This window comes from Mixophyes fleayi, chromosome 10, assembly GCF_038048845.1.
Source record: "Mixophyes fleayi isolate aMixFle1 chromosome 10, aMixFle1.hap1, whole genome shotgun sequence".
NCBI lineage: Eukaryota > Metazoa > Chordata > Amphibia > Anura > Limnodynastidae > Mixophyes > Mixophyes fleayi.
Genome location: NC_134411.1, coordinates 35,003,517 through 35,024,718, shown reverse-complemented (window position 1 = coordinate 35,024,718; position 21,202 = coordinate 35,003,517). Strand labels below are relative to the sequence as shown.

Sequence of the window (21,202 nt, the reverse complement as noted above, 5' to 3'; positions counted from 1 at the left end):
CTGCCAGGACAGAGTAACGATAAACAACTGTCTCGGCAAACACCTCCACTATGGTCACTATCGCAAAGTGGCCACCTTTGCAGCAGTCACCGGAGGGGAGAGCAGGTAAGATGCGGAGAGGGATCCGAAGATGCCTCCATTCAGAACTTGTTGAGTGACGAAAAATAGCGGCCCCCATAGAAACCTATGGGGACTGCTATTGCTTCTGATAACAGTGGGACCACAGCAGATACTTATATATCGAGAGGGGATACTACTTACATTTATGGTGGGATTAGGAGCTTGTTAAATAGACCCCTTTATCGGTTGTACGGGTCATACTCATCCCGCTATGTTTGAATGGGGAAGGTCCTTCCACACCCATTATAACCCATCACTGTGTGTATGTATCCTTACACCTGGAAGTGGATTTTTCTATATCCATAAGACTGTAATCTCTGACCAGTAGGTCTCTCGCTACCCTATGTCTTGTGTCTGCACCTCCTTAGTCTACCTCTAATGTACTTGTTTTTGTTTTATGCTTAACCTTTATTTGTCCTTATGGAAAGTAGTACTTGTATATTTGCTACTTTTAGCTATACTGGTATGATTCCTATTAGGAATTTGTATTTATATGATTTGTTATTATGTTTCATTTGTATTTATGCGATTTGTATGCGCTGCGGAATTTGGGACGTCTTACAAATAAACGATGGTGAAGATATTTCTCTTCTTACAGTAAAACAGAAAATACAGAAAATACAGAAGACACATGAACTATGTCGGTTTATTATGTCCCAGATTCCGCACACAAGAGGCCTGCATTCAAATAACAACCTATTTACAGGTGGAGCGCGGAGAGTCCTGGACAAATTCATATAAATACCTGGGGTAACGGCAATCAAAGGATAAAATTGAACGGATCAGATTAAGGTCCGGTCGGTTACATGTACATAATAATCAATACTTAAAACACTATAAGAACCGAACACAATCTCCCAATACGTTCTTACTCTTAGGGACCAAGTATAACTATCGAACCAGATTTATTTACCCTTTATTTTCTGACCATCCTGCTGCCCCTGTGTGATACCCAACATTCCCTTCGCTGAAGAGCTGACACTCCTATCTCCCAGCCCCAGACTGTGCTATAAGGACAAGTACTATAGATCTATAGATGTACTATTATCTATCTGATAACATGGGAGACATTAACTCTTCCCCTGGACACATGAAAATTTAGACATCTCACCTCGTTGGCAGTAGAGAAGTTTAATTAATCTCCTATTTAATTTATGCTAATCATGAAAGCAAAGAAACAGCACTGTATAGCTCAACAATTAGGCAGTATGTGCCATTATTTAGGAGTTCAGGACTCAAGGTGTTTGGCAGTTAATTCTCCTTGTTTGGGATTATATGGTGTTGCCTCTATCTCTTCCTCATAATACTGTATAATAGATCGTTAGGATCATCATATACCTTTTATGTTACGTTTCCTTTCTCTCGAAAATAAACAAATTCATCTATTGGACTTTCACCAGCTCCGCTATGCTTTAATATCAGATTTGTTTGTGAAAACTTGCAAATGTTGTTTGTTTTACATTAAAATACCTAGGTCAGAGGTGTCAAAACTCAGTCCTCAAGAGCTACAGGTCATGTTTTCAGGATTTCTGTAATCACGCACAGGTGAGTTATCCTACTTGTTTCTACAGACAGAAATCCTGAATACATGACCTGTTGGTAGCTCTTGAGGACTGGGCTTGGACACCTCTGGTCTAGGTCACATACATAAAAGCAGGTATAAAGTTTAAAGCTGTCATCCTGAGTTCTACCACTAGATGTCACAGTTTCCAAACAAACAGATCTACTGTGTCTAAAGAATGCAATATGCAATTACGGGCCTCTGGCTTTTATTTCCATTATGTGATTGGAGTTCCTCTTGACAACTTGTTTTTATATTATGTTAAAAGGTAAATAAAGACATTTAATTCGATTTTTACATGCAAAATCGTTTTTTATATACACAAATTATTTTTTAATTATTATTATTAATATTAGACTGCATGTAGAGGGCAAATTCCACCCACTGTTACAAATAAAGGGGTTAAGAACCACTAAACACCAAAATTGACATTTTGAGACATGACCCATGGAGGCAAAATACATTGTTCAGTGTTATCCCGATATTCCATTGTACCTCTTACAAAAATAAATTAATTGCTTCCCCACTCTATAACACACAGCTGAAGCTATGATACCTGTTGAAAGGCTGAGACTGCAGTCATTTAAGCTGCTGCAACATTACCAGCCCTGCTCATCTGTATCAATCCACCATTTCTTCATAGCAAGTCTACAATCCGGTCTGTCACTCTTTGTATGCTCCGGCTGAGCAGCTCGTCTCGTCTAGCAGGGCAATCTGCTATAGACAAGTGAAAGAGATCAATAGAGGACATAATTAGTTACGTAATATTAACATTACAGTTATCTCATGTATATTATTCAGATCAGTCCTGCACAGCTTTTGATTTATATTAATGTCAAATTCTGACTTTACATTGGAGTAAACCCGGTCTAATCAAAACACAGGTTTTCGTGTGCTTTGTTGTCCGGTTTCAAAGCCATGTGATTTACTAAAGTCAAAATCGTACATAATAATTTGAAACTGCACTCCTCTGGGATCCATTCCAGTTATCTCTTCTATCCAGTATATCCTCGTCTTGTGGTCATCTATGGGTCCCCAGGTCCTGTCTCCCAATAACTTTTCTGCCTGGCTCCCCCACTCTTTATCCTCCGACCCGTCCTTAATCCTGGGTGGTCTCAATATCCCTATTGATAAACCCAAAGACGCTGCTGCCGCCACCAGAATTCTCTCCCTCTCTTCTTCCTTTGACTTCTCTCAGTGGACTCCACTGCCATCCACTGTAATGGTTACTCCCTTGATCTCATTTTCTACCACCTATATATCATCTCTGATTTTTCCAACTCACCATTCTGCTCTCCGATCACAACCTCCTATCCTTCAGTCTCTCCCAGCGTTCTGCACCCTATCTCCTAAATCCACACACACTAAGCATCATCTTGATACCCTGTCAACTTTTATTCCTCATTTGAACCACTCCTCTTGCCTGCTCTGTAATGCCCCGTTCAGGCGGAATCATTCTTACTTCAGTCTTGACTCAGTCTCGCCTGCCACCACTCACAGCCTTCGGTGAGCTAATCTCCAACCCCACGCACTCTAAGCACACCTGTTACTTGCTCACACTGCTGAGTTCCACTCAAGGAAATCTCACTCCAAATCTCAATTGCAGAGGGGAGGAGTCAGCAGCAAACTTAGTTGTTAACTATTTAAGTGCCAACTCCATGCGCCCTCATACAACCCCATGGTAGCAGTGTCCCCCAGAGTGGATGAAGGAGAAATAAGTTTATATATTAAATGGGAATACTATTGATTTAATGTTGGGGCAGGTTGGAGGGAAATAGGTCTATTTATTAAATGTTTTCTATTATTTTAATGTAAGTGCTTGTTGGGGGACAATAGATCTATTTAGCAAATGTGAACATTATTATTTTAATGTTAGGGATGGAGTGAGGCATAATTATAAAATGTGGGTGCTACTAATTTAACATTGGGGGTAAATGTATCAAGCTGAGAGTTTTTCGGCGGGTTTAAAAAGCCAATCAGATTCTAGTTATCATTTATTTAGCACAATCTACAAAATAAAAAGCTAGAATCTGATTGTTTGCTATAAGCAACATCTCAGCTTGATACATTTACAGCTTGATACATTTACCCCCAGGGCTGTTTAAAGTTTTCTAAATCTCATGTACGCTTTTTTCTTTTTTTCCAAAAAGGGCATCTAACATTTCAAGATCAAGACAAGCAGTAACTGAGCTAAAGACACCAGCGGCCACAAGTGGTGAAAGTGACAAGAACAGGTAGGAGAGAGCAGGACGGTCTACCAACAGTCCTGAATCTGGTGGGGCAATCCCAAATTTGGGTGTCTGTCTCACTTTGGTCTGACTCCAGGGACAGTTGGGATTTAAAAATCTGGAAACAAAATTTTTACAGGAATTCAAATATAACAGATAAACAATTAACGCATCGCACTGTACTGCTTGTGAAGGCAGAACTGTGTGCACATAACTGTAGTGCACACAGTATTGCCTGTGTGTTGTATAAAACTTGTCTAAAATGATAACTATTTTACATAATTAGGGCCCCCCAGAGCCTTAATCCAGCTCCAGGCCAGGGTGTCAGATTGACACCTATTCCTCTTCCCAGTACCACCCCTCATATTATTTGTTTTAGGTTAACCCTGTCACATTGCCGGCAATTGAATCTCCCTCAATATGTCATGCCTAAAGAAGAGCAGCCACGCCCCATTGAGCACGCCCCCAACAGGTGACCACACCCCTTTGACAGCGCCGCAGCGCAGAGACGGCATACAGCACCCTTACTTTTCACCTGGGGAGGGGGAGTCCAAAGAGTTGCTGTACCGGGGCCCCAAATTCCTCTTGGCAGCCCTGATTTCCACTCCTTCCTTTGCCCTCACTCTAGTTACCCCCCTATGCTTACAGCCCTAGACCTTGTCACCCATTTTAACTCCAAAATCGAAATCCATTAAAAGATATCCTCCTATATCGGACCCCAGCTGCTCTACTCTCACCCTCCTCCCGACTCTCGGGATGTGGTCCATGCCCTCCTGTCTGCTTCTTTCCCCTCTACTGCCCTTTGACCCCTTCCCTTTAATCTTCTCTATCCCCTCTCTCCCAATGCATGCACCTAGCCCACCTCTTCAACTTGTCCTTTTCCCCTGACATTTTCCCCACTTACTTTAAACATACTTTTGTCTCACTCATCCCAAAACAACCTTTATTAGATCCTGCCTCTCTCTGTCACCCTTCACTCTATTGGCCTTTGTGACACAACTCTCTTCTGGGTCACTTCCTACCAGTCCAACCACTCCTTCTCTCTTTCTACATCTGACCCCTCGTCCGCTCTACCCACTGCTCCTCTCTATGTATACCTCCTGCCTAGGTGAACTAATCAACTCCTTCATTCCCCAGTACCAACTCTATGCTGATGACACCCACATCTACCTATTCTCCCTAGACCTCTCTTATTTTCTCCTCTCTTGTGTATCCAGCTGTCTCTGGTGTCCCAACATCCCTACAGTACAACATATCTAAAATTGAGTTGAACATATTTCCGCTCCCTAGAATCTTCAAACCTCCCCATCTCCTTCTCTGCGGACAAATAATATGATCTCCTCTGTTTTCATGTAACGTGCCTGGGTATCATACGCTAATTCTTCTTCTTCTCCCCCCACACCCAGTCCCTATCTCAAGCCTGTCACTTCCACCTTCACTATCAAAGCCAGACTTAGACCGTTTCTTAGATATGACACTAACAAAACTTTTATCCACTCTCTCATTATCTCCCACCTTGACTACTGCAATCTTCTCCTGTCTGGCCTCCTTGTCACCCGCCTCTCCTCACTTCACTTGGTCCTCAATACCTCAGCAAGACTGCCAATCTTTATACTGACTCCCCATTACCTATAGAATCCAATTGAAACTTCTCATCCTTCACTACAAAGCCCTTATCCTCTTCTCCTCCCTGTATCTCTGACCTCATCTCTCTCCACACTCCCTCTAGCCCTCCCAGTTCTGCTTGCGACTAGCACCTAAACTCCCCACTGATAACCACATCAACCTCCAGCCTCCAAGACTTCTTCCGTGCATCTTCACACCTATGGAACACCTTCCCACGCCCAATCAGGCTCTCCTCAGTGGTCTAATGCTTCAACATCTACCTGTTCATCAAGGCCTACCAGTCTTTCTTCTACCTTCTTCCACTGGACCAGCCTCCACATTCTCACCCTATGTCATCCTCACTTTTCACAGCCTGCCTCTCCCCATCATATTGTTAGCTCTCATGGGCAGAGCCCTCATTCCTCTTGTCTGCTCCCACCTCGTCCAGCTGTGCATCCTTGTCTCTTGCCTCCAACACACCTATCATATACCCTGCCAATTACATCTTATGTACAGTATTATGCTTCCTGTTTGTTAATTACTTTGCATGTTGGTATGTTTGGTATATACTTCCCATTGTGTCTTTTAAATAAACAATAATAATAGTTGTGACAAAGGGAGGTGTTTGCCACAGGTTTCTAAAAGAGAAGACAGATATTTAGCTGGCAATATGCAGAGAAAGGCTACAAACAGAGTTACACATATGTACAGTAGTTCACCTAAGTTAAAGAGATACAGGCGGAGGACATATGTGGTACAAAATAACAGTAAAGAGTCTGATTTAACTTACAGGTTTTGAAGTGGTTTAAAAAGACATATTTTGAACAGCGAGCCGCGGCCTGACAGGCTGGGTCTGCAATCAAACAGAACACCTGATGGAAACTCCCTTGTAAAGGGAAAGTGGGAGTGTCACCTGTCCATCAGGGTTATGGGAGCAGTTTAAACTATTTAAACCTGTCTGTTTCATTGTTCAGTTGTGACCGATGCCAGATAGTGGTCGGTGGATAGGGAATTGGTCTCTGACTATCTAGTGTTGGGGTCACAAGAAAAAGTGTGGAACTCTTTGCTGTCAATTTACTTTATCAACATGTCTATAAAAGAAAAGTAAAAAAGCAATAAGGTGTTTGTGTGCGCATCACATGACATGTGCCAGTGTCACATAGTTAATAGTCCAACATCTACAAGAAGCCCGATCCCATGACAATTAGAAAACCAACAGGTCAGAACAAATTCATAACTATGCTGTTATTGCATGACATATTTTACATGTACATTTTGTACGCAAATGCATGAGGCTCATTGTGTCTATAGACTTAATTTTTGCAGGTTTGCTCTTGTCCCCTGGATATTATATAAAGTTATTCACTGCAAAGCAGCACCTTATTCTACTGTACATTTCGTTGGTGTGATAGGACAATGGTCTGCTCAGATCACTTTTGGCAGAGACAGAGCCACAACACAACAAATATGATTTGTTTCTGAACCACCTGGTCCACATTCCTGGCCAGAGCAGGGGAGAGATAGTGCGCACAGTGACGGGATTGTGACTTCAAATATTATGTTAGTACTGCGGATGCTCAACATTTTTGAGCTGGGACCCTGAGTCAATAACCCATTGTTCTGGCACCCCAAGTGTAAGTGTGCCATTGCTCTAGGATCCTATATATTAGTGTGCCATTGCTCTAGGATCCTATATATTAGTGTGCCATTGTTCTAGGATCCTATATATTAGTGTGCCATTGTTCTAGGATCCTATATATTAGTGTGCCATTGTTCTAGAACTCTATATTCTAGTGTGCCATTGTTCTAGGACCTCAAATATTAGTGTACCATTATTCTAGGACCACAAATATCAGTGTACCATTGCTCTTGGACCCCAAGTGTCAGTCTTTCTTTTTTAGGGTCCCAAACGTTCCCAGTAAAGTACATTTCATATCTGACAAACAGATTTTAGGGGGTAACTGTATCAACCAGCGGATTCTGGAAGTCACCGATTTCCGGAGACTTTACGGAGCAAATTTAAAACGGTAATGGCTTTCAATTTTTTTCTTGAAAGCCATTGCCATTTTAAATTTCTCCTGCAAAGTCGCCGAAAATCGTCGACTTGCGGAATCCCCTGGTTGATACATTTACCCCCAGGACTCTAAAACAAAATGATACACAAATAGAATTATAGTGGGTTTACCCATCTTTAGGTTACAACATATTTCTGTTATTTTCAACATGTTATGATATACAGTATTTGTACCCAATTTACATATATGATGGGTTGGCAATATCCTACACTGTTCAGGATTCTATGCAAAGCAATTGATGTAAATCTATTTTCACTTCACTTTTATTTGAGCCATTGATGCAAATCTTGGAATCTTTATTCCATTTAAATGTTCCTCTGTAACATTATACCTATTTTGATGATTATTTCTTTAGGAAAATATAACAATATAGTAAAATAAATAAATAACTAAAGTACTGAATATAATATGTAACAGAGTCAGAAGTACACAGCCTATGGCAAGCAAGGGATGCTGACACTGCGCAAACAGAAGTATATATACGATTCGAGCAGATTGTGTAACTTTTAATCATAGTTGACTATTCTCCAGGAAAGTCTGATAGACCCCCAAATTAGGGGGAGAACACCCTGACTACCAAGAGAGCAGACAATTCTACCTTGTAGGGCACTTGCCTTCTTTCAAGGTCGGGGAGGAAGGGGGGGGGTCTCCTGTGATGTCAGTAAGCCACACCCCTCAGTGAATACTGAGCGCAAATTTCCATGATGACGCATCTAACGCCACCATACACATTTTCCCGCCCGCTTGATGATGCAAGCTGCGTAATCAAAGAGTGGCTACTTCTTCATTTCAGATCTCTCTTTCACCCTTCTGAATTCTCCAATTTAATATTTTAAGGCCAGAAAATAAGAATAGAAAATTAAAATTTTATTGAATATACAAGATAAAAACAATTGTACTGTGCACAGGGGGAAATACAGATTTTCATAGGCATAAACCAGTTGGAATTGCTCTTATTTGTAGGTCTTTATGCATATGATCACTATTTATAAATTGCCATGCAAATATTATAACAGGGACTCTGTGCACATGTGACTACTGACCTTGCCTTTCACGACAAAATTTCCTTCTTTATCAAACAACTGTTTATTCACAACACTGGGAACTAACGCTCACTTGGTTACCTGATGCCAGGTGGGTGTCACAGGTGGGATGTTTTGTAACTCACCTCTGTTGTAGTTGGGGTTTTATATCAGTCAGTTGAATGTGTATTAGTATCTCAATAAGGGTTCCGATGTACTACTGAAAATTCTAGATAAAAGACATTTGGGGGGGGGGGGGGGAGTGGTTTGTGTCCTTGTTTTTTTATTTACTTGCCGGGGAATCTATTCAACTTTAAGTTAAATCCTTTAAAAAAATTATATGTAGCAGGTGTTAACATGACATCTGAGTGTCACATTGTCATTACTGTAACACGCCGTGGCACTTTGTGGAAACATGTTGTATTGCGTTGTCAAGGTTTCACATTATCATTAAATGTTTTACATGTGATATTGATTCTACAGCCACGTTATTATAACCCTTGATTTCCCATTGATAGACAATGTAACTCTGTAGGGGGACAAAACATTGGACCCCTCTGCAAAACCAGTAACCAGCACCAAGTTACACCAGACTGGGCTTATCACGCCATAACAGGGAGACCCGCGCAGTATCCCTGGCATACAGAAAAAAGACTGGGGCACTTCCCAATCTCACTGAGTTAAATTAATAAAAATAAATTGCTTAGTTTTATGGAACTATAAGTACCAGCAAGCCCTGACAGCTATTATCTGCTTGGCTGGCTCTTGTAGAACCTCAAGCGCAACAATATCCCTGCCTGCTATTGGCTGCCAAAAAATGCTGGCACTTTCAGAATTCAAACGCCAATGTACCCTGGAAACCAATGTCTGCCAGAGCACGTAGTTCTACAAACTGCTCTAGTGGTAAATAAACATAAGAGCAAGAGCTTTCAAAGCACTTTTATATAAATAAAACTCTCCAAAGCTCTTGATAACCGTTGTCTTAAACACCTAGAGCCAAAGGGAATCTGCAGCAGTCCACAGGGAATCTTTAGTCATGCCATGGTTCATAAGGAAATAAAATTTAAAAAAACACACAAGGGAATGAATACAACGGCTCTTTATGTAGCCCTGCCACTAAGAGTCACAGGGATGAATGGATCTAAGTGTAGTGTTATATAGCACATGACGCATATTGGATAAGATGCAGCTATAGGAGAAAATCTACAATAGATTGTAGCGCAATATTACAGTATGTGAGTCTGTTATGTTCAGTGTACGACCCACTAGAAATTCTTTATCTAATAATTAAGCAATTTTGAACTGAATTGAGGCACAGAGAATACTTATGCATCTTGCAGGTACTAAATAACACATATGATGCAACCATCGACAGTACAATACATATGTGCGTGCAGCCTCGGACTGGCCCGCCGGACAGCCGGTCAATCCACCGGTAGGCCCAGCGGGGTTGAAGCTCCGCCCCCTCCGTTGTTAGGGCGGAGCTTGATGTTGAACTTTGTTTAGATGGCGGCGGCGGTCACATCTCCTGTAACCACACTACCGCGCAGATGCAGAGAGCCCAGGCGCGGTAGTGTGTTTTTCAGCAGTTTGAGCAGGGGAGGGGGACGTCCTGATATCAACATACTGATCCAAGGTCAGTTTGGTCATCATAGGTTCATACAACACTGGACGCAATAGACCACGCCCCCTCTGACGCTGCAGAGTTTCCCCGGGTTATCTGAAGCCCAGCCAGTTTGGTCGTGGCTGGGATACAGAAGCTGGATACTGCCGTTTGATCGAGGAAACATATGGACTGAAAGATACCTTTTTAACATACAAAATGTGAGTGTTTTTAACCCCATGTTTTAACTTAATAAATAGAGAACGTAAAACACCATGAGATCTTTCTCTGTTCTCTCCCTGGTCTCCCATATGTGCACTCTGGTGAGGAGAAGAAACAGGTTTAGAGGGGAGTAAAAGTACATCGTGGTGGTGCTTTTTGAAGCAAGAGGACACATTATTCAAATACTGTATGGAATAGAAAAGGTCACATTGATGTAAGTTTACCATCTGGGACATCGGTATAGGTGGAACTAGAAGACCAACATCCTTTAATGACTTTGGGACCGTTTTCCCCTTGACTTATTCATTGACCCAATCCTTGTGTTTCTTTACCCTTCCCCCATTTGCGCCCGTCCTTTGATATTTATATTCTCTTTCATACAACACTGGCAGCATACCAGCATATATGGAATAAATGTGACAGGCTTTGGATGGGCTGTATTCTGTTCATTTTTTTGTTTTTTAAAATTTCCCTTCTCAACAAGCATTCATTGGTGAAGTACGCAACCGTAGTAGCACTGATGCTGTGTGTATGGTCTTTGACGAGTGGCATATTCTGTAAGAGTCCTTAAAAAATAATTATAACAAAGAGTCATTTTAATAATCAGACTGTGTATACAAGATCTGGCAAATGAAGGGAGCTTTTCATGTAGTCTAGTATTCCAATTGCATCCAGTTGAAAATATAATCATTCAGGGTTGTATAATATGTTGGTCTATATTGTATGTTAGTGTAGAAAGGCACATGCATAGGAGAACATAATTATATTTATATATTTTTCCTTTTGCCTATTGTGCATTCTTTTTGATGGTTGTCCTGTTTAGAATTTAGGGGTGATATAGTGAAAGTATTATAGGCATATATCAACCGTATTTAAAATGAAATTAGATGGATTTCACTGAGATTTGTTGAGAATTACAATCACTTGTTTTTTTATGAATTGACTTTTATTCCAGGACATGTCACAACAACAACAACAGGTTGGTAACCATTGTACTAAAAAATTAATTGTGCAGTTTATGTCTTCTAATTGATGATGTTATTATTTGGTTTGTGTAGCCCTTGTAATGGCTTTTAATAAGCTCAATACATGATGGGCAATAACAACATATGAGGCGAGGGTTGGAGGTAACCAAATGATGCACTTATCATAAGTAACTGTCTTGGTGCATTAGGAGACGACAGGAGCTGGTACTGGAGTTTCTTCCAAACCACAAGTGTTTTATTAATGGGTCCCATGTAGTTCCCTACCAGTAGAATGGGCAGGGTCTAATGCAAAAGGTGCACATTTAAAATAGTGCTATAAGTTGTCCTCCATGGCCTGACCACACCCCCTTTACTGGCCACACCCACTCCTAAAGTTGGCCACACCCCAATATAGTGGGCCCCTATCACTGAATTCCCCCGGTGGGCCCTTCATGCCCCAGTCCGACACTGTGTGCGTGTGACAGCATCCAGTGTGATGTTACTGTATGTATCTATATAGATATATACTGCAACTGATTGGTGTTTTCACTGGACCATAGTTTTACATGCAGCAGTAATATTATAATGAAAGAGGAGAAGGAAGGGGCAAAGACGTCAGGGGAAGGAACCAGGCTTGGCACAGTACACAGTTCAGTGACTGGTCCACAGGGGTTGGCGGAGGTTCAAGTCTTAACCGGTTGGATTTGGGGTATATATGTCCAAGAAAAATAGTGCAACGGGAAGTGTCTAGAAGAATGGGTTGATGCTGATAAGTGATAAGGCTCTGCGGGAACGCTTTACAATAATGAGGGCAGCAATTCCAGGACAGGAGGGTATAATTCATTGCAATAATAGGGTTGTGTCAAAAAGTGTGTTACCTCTATCAGGAAACATAACAATTCCGGATTGGGTTACATGGGACACACAGTTTCAGCAGTGCAGCCGTAGCTCAATGGCTGGAGAGGAGAATGATGTTCAGGAAATACTACAAGAACAATATACACAGTCTGTATAATCAGAAGCAGGATAACGCCAAAGCAGCAGGCGGGGGTAGTACTGGACACTGAAAGTAGCAGCAGTAGCTGGCTGGCTAAACGGATATAAGGGGCTAGATTTACTAAGCTGCAGGTTTCAAAAAGTGGAGATGTTGCCTATAGCAACCAATCAGATTCTAGTTGTTATTTTATAGAAAGTACTAAATAAATGAAAGCTAAAATCCAATTGGTTGCTATAGGCAGCACCTCCACTTTTTCAAACCCACAGTTTAGTAAATATACCCCCTGGTCTCTTTCGGACAGGTTAGAATACCAGTAGTAAGATCTCTAGAACACAGAATTAAACAGGGGGTAAATGTATCAATCTCCGGTTTTGTCAACTCGCAGGAGTTCGGCGAGATGACAGCTTAAATTTAAAGCGGGGCTGCCTTGTAAATGGAAACTTCCCTTTACAAGGCAGCGCCGCTTTAAATTTAAACTGTCATCTTGCCGAACTCCCGCGAGTTGACAAAACCGGAGACTGATACATTTACCCCAAGGTCTCTGGAACATGGGATAAAGCAGAAGCTTGAATATCGGATAACAAAGTTCCTGAAGTACAGAAATGAATTCTTGGTAACAAGTCTCTGGAGAGCACGATTGAGCAAAGTGTCCGGAGAGCAGGATGGAGCAAAGTCTACAGGGCGTAGGATTGAGCAAAGTCTACAGGGCGTAGGATAGAGCAAAGTCTACAGGGCGTAGGATAGAGCAAAGTCTCCGGAGCGTAGGATTGAGCAAAGTCTGCAGAGCGTAGGATTGAGCAAAGTCTACAGGGCGTAGGATTGAGCAAAGTCTACAGGGCGTAGGATTGAGCAAAGTCTACAGGGCGTAGGATTGAGCAAAGTCTACAGGGCGTAGGATAGAGCAAAGTCTACAGGGCGTAGGATAGAGCAAAGTCTACAGGGCGTAGGATAGAGCAAAGTCTACAGGGCGTAGGATAGAGCAAAGTCTACAGGGCGTAGGATAGAGCAAAGTCTACAGGGCGTAGGATAGAGCAAAGTCTACAGGGCATAGGATTGAGCAAAGTCTACAGGGCATAGGATTGAGCAAAGTCTACAGGGTGTAGGATTAAGCAAAGTCTCCGGAGCACAGGATGAAGTAAAGTCTCTGGAGCGCAGGATGGAGCAAAGTCTACGGAGATTCAAGTAACTTTATAAGCTGGTACAGGATAGACTCAATGATCTGGCACAGAACGTTCACAGAGCCAGGGATATAGAGGCCAGACACAAGTGCAGTCCAGTTAGGATTTTGCAGCAGTGTGTATTAATTGCTGCATTGCTGGACATCAGGAAAAGCAGTAAATCTTCAGGTGGGAGTATGAACTGCAGCACAGATGTTTCAGATACATAAAACAAGACAGGGTGTTATTATGACCATTAATAAATTCTACTCATCACCACTGACCTACTGAAGCATTTGATGGTATTGTGTTTAAAGGGAAATATTTACTTTTAGGCAAAGCATGCGCCCAGGGTGGATAACTGGATAACTTCTGCCCTCATCTCATTTCCAGATGGACAGGTCGGTGCATTGGTGTGGGAGGCAGACAGACACGGTGACCAATTCCCCGGGTTTCTTTGACTTGTAGGACGTAGAATCTGTAGTGGGACGGTCATTGGAAATAATACAATATAAGTGAAGTACTACAGAGTATTAGTATTAGAGTTACTAATAGACTACTTACAATTACAAAAGATCAAGTTAAAATAGATTTAAAAAGAAAAGAGATATACATTGCTCTTCTGCTTATTTGCACAAATCTATGAACTTCTGAGAAAAATGTCAGTTCTAGGTTTTCAAGAAAATAATAAAACCTCCACCGCTCAGAAACCTGGCTGCATTACCAGCTACAAAACCTGTTTTCTAAGATGGCCCCTTCCCGTTAGCCAGACACTCTGGGCTTCGTATATCGGAATCCAGGGGGAAGGGGGGGGGGGTGAAAGATTGTGGCTTGTGATTGGTCCTCCCACTCACACTCCCTTTCAACTAGCATTTAAAGATTGTCAAAAAAATGTATTTGCCGGTTCTGTAATACAGAGGCATCAGAGCCTGTTAATCAGGTTCTGCGATGTCTGCTGTGTTAATGCTCTCTCAGGGTGGCATTACCAGAGGGACAGAACTAGGGGGGGGAAAAATTGATTAAATAAATTATTTTATCAGAGGGGATCTGTTTAAAATAGGGCTCGTTTCTCGGGGTATGGTGTGGTAAGTGGTAATAGGGGTGGGAGTCTGGATGTAGAAAGTGGCATTATAGTGAAGCATATGAGGAGAGATTAGGGTGGCCGGAATGATTGGTCAGTGGCTGGGTGAGGAAGAAAGATATAGCTGAGGCATACAGCTGAAATTAGGGGGCAGTTCCTCTTGATTCATTCTGGCGGAGTGCTGCCGAGAGTCTGGGGGGGGGGTGAATTTATCAAGTTGCAGGTTTGAAAAAGTGGAGATGTTGCTTAGAGCCACCAATCAGATTCTAGCTGTCATTTTGAAGAATATATTAAATAAATGATAACTTGGGGCCTGATTCATTAAGGATCTTAACTTAAGAAACTTCTTATTTCAGTCTCCTGGACAAAACCATGTTACAATGCAAGGGATGCAAATTAGTGTTCTGTTTTGCACATAAGTTAAATACTGACTGTTTTTTCATGTAGCACACAAATACTTGATAGCTTATTTGTACACTGAAATTTAAAGTTGATATTTGTGTGCTACATGAAAAAACAGTCAATATATAACTTATGTACAAAACAGAATACTAATTTGCACCCCATGCATTGTAACATGGTTTTGTCCAAGAGACTGAAATAAGAAGTTTCTTATATTAAGATCCTTAATGAATCAGGCCCCAGAATCTGATTGGTTGCTGTAGGCAACATCTCCACTTTTACAAACCTGCAGCTTGATAAATTTACCCCTGGAGTGTAGTGGCCGTTGAAGCAGAGGATTTTGACAGATGTTCAGCATAATAAGAACATAGGTTACTTACCAGGACTGGATGCTGCAGGAGTGAAGGACACGCGCCATCTGGCTGGATATAATGTAACCCAATTTTACCCTCCTGCCTGTACTTGAAGGCTGTGAGTCACACTTATTTGAATTCAGCAATATCTCACTCACAAACACCAACGTTTAGAATCACAATATGGGGACACAATAAGCCCCACCACCAAACTCTGCCCCTAAATGCTCAAATATGGTTAAACCACCATCCACCTACTTGATAGGCTCCGACCCTTTTGCAGCCCACGAATCAGCATGTCCCGTCAAAATCGTTTGGAGGTATGCACGTATGATAAATACAAATAGTAATATAGATAAAATAATGGATGCTGTACTGTACATTTTATAACAAATACTTGGTAAAAGACAGCTCAAGTGTTGAACATCTTTATTTGCTGTATATTTTACACCTACTAAGAATACATGCTTGGCCGAAATGTAAAACAGGTATACAGTATTCTCTCTAGCCAGAGTCTTATTTAGAAGAGACAATCATGCTTGATTTAGTAGTTATGTATCGTCCATTGTCCATGCCCTCTATCCAAGACAGTGATGGGTTGTAAAGGCAAAGGAAGACTAAAAAGAAGCTTAATAAGAAAGTAAAGTAATAGAATTAGATAAACCCCCTTTAGTGCTGTGAGGAGTGCCAGGCCGGTCTATATGGTAAACAGAGCTTAGCTTCTGCCTGTATGGTAAACAATGCTTTTATTGGGAGCCATAACAAGGAATTCACATAAAATGTAAGTTTAAGTAATGACAATGACTCGGACATACCAATAAACAGGTTTGTGTGGAAGGACTTTCCATGCGTCTGCTTGACCGACATTTACCCAGTGACAGGTACGTTTGTAATGATTACTGCAGATAAGAACTGAAAGGAAGATGTCATCAGGCTAAATTCTATTCACATAATTTAGTTAACTACTTTCCCAGCTAACCTTGGAGTTGCCTGTTTATACTATGTGCCTCACGCCTCAGGGACATAATTAGTTCCTAGTGAATTTATAGGCTGAATTCTCAGTTTGAGAAAAAGGTAATTGTGAACAACTGAAGCCTTGACCCAGGAGCTCCTCAGGACCATACAATGTCAAGTCTACAGGAAACTGTAAGATACCCTTGAGGTAAGGGAGTCCCAAATGTGACTGATTTCATGTTCTTTTTGTCGCTGTACCATAACAGAATGTAGAAGAGAACTGGTAGAAGAGAAACAATTGTTTAGCAGTTTAAGCAGCAAAATATGGAATATATTTCATACTCAGGCCTCGCAGACAAAAATTCCAAGTCGACAACCACAATCTATCACCCCGAACTGATTTACTAATTGAGCACCTATCCTTGTCCGCTGAAAACCTGTAACAAAGAGAAGTTTTATATAAGTTTCCCTTAACCTGGGACCTGATTTCTGAAAACTTCTGAAGAGGTTCTACTGCAGGTACTTCAGAAAATAGAATGGCTGATGAATTGGGACCATGAGGATGTCAGCCATAATGAACAAAGAAGTTGACATGGTGGTAGCTCGAAAGTGATTGTTATGAGCAAATTCTGCCCAGGGCAATAATTTAACCCATTCATCCTGATAGGCTCAAAAATACACCCACAGGAAACCTTCAAGATCCTGATTGACCCTCTAAGCCTGTCCATTGGATTGAGGATGATATGCTATGGAGAAATTAAACTAATTTTAGATATAAAGTGAGTCCCAGGATCAGAGACAATTTCGATGGGTAGCCAATGTAAGAACAGAAGGAAGATCCTTGAGAGAGATGAAATGAACTGGCTTGGAGAAACAATTCACAACCACCCAGATGATGTTGCACCCTTTAGATGAAGGAATATCAGTGATAGTCCATAGAGAGTTGGGTACCAGGCTTGTCTAGGGTGGGTAGTGGACATAATGGTCCCAAGGGACTACTATGCTGGGCACAGATTGAGCAGTCCAAGACAAAGGGCCTGACTTATGTTTGGATGCCACTTGCACAGAAGTTGCATTTTAAAAAAAGAGCACACAACTTGTGCGTAGTTCCAACTGTATTCAAATCCAAATGTATCTACGTTTCAATTTCAATTTCGTTGTAAGTACACTCTACCTAAACGTTACTTGCCATTTATAGATATATACAACACACTGCAGTATAAGCAGAAGCGTCTATTCAATAAAAGATCAGATCAGAATAACTGTAAACAGTATAATCATTAATAAAAATCTGGATTTAGAAAAATACGGTCGCTCATTTGCGTAAAGTCCGTTTTTGAGCATGTGTAGAGCTGTTTCTCGATATACGACACGCAAATGTCACGAAAACAGACTTACGTCCGAACATGAATTACTCCCAGAATCTTTAACATCCGGCAGTAGTGTAGGTCACCAATAATTTGAGGAGATTAGCCCTCGGGATTTCTAGATTCTGGAAGGACAAAACGTCAGAAAAAGAAGTGTAAACGGTATGTAAGGAGGTTTCCGTGCTTGTAGAGTACAGAGAAACACATGGACATAGAGTGACTTTTTGTAAACACTGCTAATGTCAATTGGGATCCCAGGATAGGATTGCCAGTCAAGAACTTGCAAATGAAGGCGTAACCAAGGCAGATCCAAGACCATAGGATTGAATGCCCTGGAGAGGACACAAAAAGTAGTATCCTTGTCTAAGGCACCGATATGCCCAGGGCCTGTTTAAGGGTTCTGTCCACCCTAGGCTAATACGGCTGCAGTGCCAAGTATATAGGTATATAGGAACACTCCTGAATATGAATGTTCAGGAGTATTCTCCAGCATTCAAATTTAGATGGATTGTGCCATTGTCTCTTACCTGTTCTTGCTCTTCTCTCTTGGAGCTTTGTTATCCTCTCGCTGGTTCTGGAAAGTTGGGGTCCTGTAAATGCAAAAATTTATTATAATGCAAAATGTTAACAAACCCTGAATAATTAGGACCTTTAGTTCAAACAGAACACTCCATTATGCCCAGCTAAAAGTACCCCATTGTACAGGCATATATAAGCAATATCTGAACATATGTGGTCAATCAAATACAAACTTCTACCAGCCCCATCTTACTAATATTTAGTATTCTAGTGATTGCTAAGACCACAAAGAGCATCTATGTAACCGCCACACAATCATGAGATTATGCTCCCAAAGCTGCTATTTTTTAAATACCCCTGGTCCCTGCAGCCATTTTCACTACCCCCCTGCAACCATTGCTCCTCCTGCAGCCATTTTTCTTACCTCCTGGCAGAGACCCCCCTCTTCCTCCCTATAGATTTGTATGGCAGACCCCCCCCTCTCCCTCCCTATAGATTTGTATGGCAGATGCCCCCCCTTTCTCTCTCTATAGATTTGCATGGCAGATCTCCCCCCCCCTCCACCTTTCTGGCAGACCCGCCACTTACCTGTAGTTGTGCTGGCCAGCATTGCGCTCCTCTCCTCAGATCAGCAGGAGAGGAAGTGAAGACTTTCTGCTTCCTGTCTGCTGCACAGTATTGTGGGTGCACATACAGCAACAGGCAGCCTAGCGATTGGCTGCCTGTTGCTGACCAATGACCACCATTGACTTTCACATTTACTTCACATATTAGGGAGCGTAGATCCCCATTACCCAGCTGTCTGTTCAAAATAGGGCTTTTGTTCAGCCCCCCAAAAATAAAGTTTATATGGGGAGTGGATATAGAACATATTTATTTTTAAAAATTAACACTTATTTTTTTTGTTTCTATTTCTTATAAACAGAGCTTAGCTTCTGCTTGTATGATAAACAATGCTTATACTGGGAGCCATGACAAGGAACTAAAAGAAAAAATGAGTTTTAGTAATGACAATGACATTTAGGCAGACATACCAATAAACAGGTTTGTGTGGAATAACGTGCTATTCCATTGACTGCCAAGAAAATGTCACCCAAGTACCCAGTGACAGGTATGTTCTTAATAAGAGAACTGAAAGCAGGAAGTCTTCAGACTAAAAAGAATAGCCCTAGATTCTTTGAAAACAGTAGTTTTTGATGGATTTAAGGCTTCTTAATAAAGCACATAGGCCAGTGAAGAATACTGCCGTTTTCTTCCTATCATCATCATCACCATTTATTTATATAGCGCCACTGATTCCGCAGCGCTGTACAGAGAACTCACTCACATCAGTCTCTGCCCCATTGGAGCTTAGAGTCTAAATTCCCTAACACACACACACACACAAAGACAGACACACAGATTAGGGTCAATTTGTTAGCAGTCAATTAACCTACCAGTATGTGTTTGGAGTGTGGGAGGAAACCAGAGCACCTGGAGGAAACCCACGCAAACACGGGGCGAACCAGGGGGCCTGGTACAACAGCACAGCACAGACTTGTCACGGTGACAGCCAGGCTGAAGACAGAGTATCGGAGACCAGCGGGGCCCCAGGTAAGTCTGTGCTGCGCTGTGGTACCGGGCACCCTGGTGAGCCCGGGCCCGGTACAACAGTACCCCCTGTACCCCCCTGATGGCGGCCCTGCGTATCGTACGCAATTCCCTTCTGCGCATGCCCAGAACGAGGACACTCGGCCGTGAACGAAAGTATGTCCGCTGCGTATGCCAACACAGATGACAGTTACGACGGCCTACGATTTCAGGGAGTGAACGGGGTGGGGAATGGGCGTGTGCCCGTACTCGATGCACAATGTGGGCATGCCAAACTAAAGCGAATGCATCCACGTCAAAATGAAGCTCTGCGTGTATGAAAGTTTCTTGTTTTTCTGTCGTATCTCTTGCACCAGCTAAGGGTCTAGTTCATACTTGCCAACTCTCCCGGAATGTCCGGGAGACTCCCGAAATTCGGGTCAGTCTCACGGACTCCCGGGAGAACAGGCAAATCTCCCGCATCCCGCTACTGGCGTCTCAAAATGACTAAATTTGCGGTGAATAGTGTCATTTTGGTGCCGCCCCCCGCATCAAAATGGCTTTTCTGTCGTGGGGGGCGGGCCCAAAATGACGTGTTTGGCCGTGCACCGCCCCCTCCCGCCCTCCAGTCACGCCCTTCTCCTGGAAAGAAGTTGCCTAAAGTAGGCAAGTATGGTCTAGTCTAAGTCCGGGGTCAGTAGCGTATGCAGCTATAACATGTGTCTGCAATCAGGAGCAACTGTAACAATGTATTTTATGTACAGTAGACATTAAGGACAGACTAATAATTGTTTTTCAAAGGAAAAAAAAAATGTTAAAATGTTTTTTTTGTTTCTACAATTTCCATTTCTAATCACAAATTACTATAATTGACAGGTAACATTAATTGATAGATATTTTTTTTTCTGTGCGTTCCTTTGAGATTTCATATTAGACATACGTATTGTACGCATCCTGCAGTGTATAGTTTAGTACAGCAGAGTGACCCTACACCCGTAGTCATCACCCCACGTACCTTGAGATCCGCACCTTGCTGACTCTGGGACTATGCAGAGCCGATTTACGAGCTGTTGCGAACAACTCCACGATGCGCTCATTGGGCCTGAGTCATTAAGGAGAGCAAAGCATAAAAAAGGAGTAACATTTGCACTTGGGCAAAACCATGTTGCATTGGAGGGGGAGGTAAATTTAAAATGTTGGGACAGATTTATACTTGGGGTAGGACATGTCCTAGATCAACTTTAAATTTCAGTGTAATAATAAAGCTAACAAGTATTTGTGTGCTAGATGAAAAAACAGCCAGTATTTCACTTATGTGCAAAATAATAAACTAATTTGCACCCCTTAAGTTGTAACATGGTTTGTCCCAGAGAACATTTACTCCTTTTTTGCCTTAATGACT

At 41.9% G+C, this 21,202-nt stretch overlaps 1 long non-coding RNA gene across 2 annotated transcripts; it reads right to left on the bottom strand.

Annotated features, from left to right (window-relative positions):
* Positions 1-748: 748 nt before the first annotated feature.
* LOC142103996 (uncharacterized) lies at positions 749-21,097 on the bottom strand. 2 transcript variants are annotated; one of them, XR_012679478.1, is made up of 4 exons: positions 18,820-18,865; positions 18,240-18,302; positions 13,885-14,033; positions 749-2,398 (listed from the first exon to the last, which is right to left on the bottom strand). It is a non-coding gene; the product is annotated as an uncharacterized LOC142103996 (long non-coding RNA). The 2 variants fall into 2 exon arrangements; XR_012679479.1 differs by lacking the exons at positions 18,240-18,302; positions 18,820-18,865 and adding an exon at positions 20,816-21,097.
* Positions 21,098-21,202: the final 105 nt, after the last annotated feature.